A 1,375-nucleotide genomic window follows, 5' to 3' on the forward strand; every position below is an offset into this window, starting at 1 on the left:
AGGGAGGACATTTTTTCACCCACGATCCTTGAAGGTAGCATGAGTGACTGAAGTGGGTCACGTGAGATGCTCCGCTAAGAATGCGGTGACGTGGGAGAGTTCTGTCAGTGTAGCGGTGTCTGACAGCCAGCTTCCCCGGGCCAGTAGGTACCTCGCCCGGCTGAGGAATCCGACCGGGGTCGCTCTGAGACGGAGCACAGGAGAAGGAAAAAACAAGAAGGTGCGGACTGAAAACCCGAAGCAGGGAGGTGAAGGTAGATGAGTTGTTGTTTCCGTTTCCCACTCCAGGACTCGGGGAACATGTTTTGGCTGTGATTGGACTTATATATGGAAGATTATATATATATATTTTTTCCTATTCTGCTCATTTTTATTACTCCCCTTCTGCCTAACACCAGCTTTCCGAGCATCGTGAAGTACCAGCCGTACTCCTGCTGCTCTGTCGCTTTTCAGCGGGCTCCCCGATAGCCTTGCGGGGCGGGGATGCTGTGGTGTTCTTGCTTTCATTCTGACATGAAATAACACATCTGAGCAGCGGGCCAAACTTGGATAAAATCAGAAAACAACGCAGAAACAGAAAGGTGAGGGGATACGTAAATGAAGTAGAGGGCAGCAGTGTAGAGCGGGCACAAGGCGCAAGACAGGAGAGGAAGGAGAGGGGGAGTCGCAGCAGGAGGAGAACCAAAACCCGCAGGTTTGTTGAGCTTGTGGGGATGAGAACGAGGAGGAGGGACCTTACGCATTGAAGGTGTCAGTGCGATTAGAAAAACAGGGGGAAGGGAACTAAAGCCCAGATTGTTTCCAGTCCTGAGAGACGGTGATGGCGAGTGCAGGTACCGGGGTCCCTGCTCTCCCTCAGCCGACCGCAGCCCCATCAGCTACCGCAGCGGCAGCAGCATGAGGAGGAGGAGGTAGGCAGCCCTGCACGTCTCATCGGTCCCCCCACATCCTCATTATTCATTTAGCCTTCCCCGCCCTCCTCTCCCCTCCATTACATCCACCTTTCTTCCCCAGCAGCCTTGACGAGTACCAATCTAGCCATCAATCAATTTCTCCACACACCTTTGTCCCAACATCATGCATCTCGTCTCAGATACTTTCCAGAAGCCCCTCTTCCCCCCCACCCCACGGGGAAGGTGTACCAGAGGACCACTTATTTAAATTCCACTATTATTTCTTCCCCTAAAAATGAATGTTGTCCACTTGCCTGGTTTTTGTGTGACATTCCTGGAGGCACAGTGTCAGCAAAAGGGGTCAGTAGTGCATGCTGTATTAGTCTCCATAAAAATCAAGTTTAGGAAATCCCTCTGTAAACCTGCCAAGAGGCAAGGCCAGGGACTTTCCATCGATCCAGTTCAATTAACAGGGTTTTTTT

At 51.5% G+C, this 1,375-nt stretch overlaps 1 protein-coding gene across 3 annotated transcripts in view; it reads left to right on the top strand.

The window, feature by feature from the left end:
- Window positions 1-57: 57 nt before the first annotated feature.
- b3galt2 (UDP-Gal:betaGlcNAc beta 1,3-galactosyltransferase, polypeptide 2) overlaps window positions 58-1,375 on the top strand; it is a 12,847-nt gene continuing 11,529 nt past the window's right edge. The window contains exon 1 of one of the 3 annotated variants that reach the window (XM_005747347.2): window positions 58-911. The gene's annotated coding sequence lies outside the window, so the exon portion shown is untranslated. The remainder of the gene's footprint in view (window positions 912-1,375) is intronic. The other 2 variants (XM_005747348.2, XM_005747349.2) reach the window with 2 other exon arrangements.

Source organism: Pundamilia nyererei, unplaced genomic scaffold (assembly GCF_000239375.1).
Source record: "Pundamilia nyererei isolate P.nyererei 1_Seehausen unplaced genomic scaffold, PunNye1.0 scaffold00195, whole genome shotgun sequence".
Lineage (NCBI taxonomy): Eukaryota > Metazoa > Chordata > Actinopteri > Cichliformes > Cichlidae > Pundamilia > Pundamilia nyererei.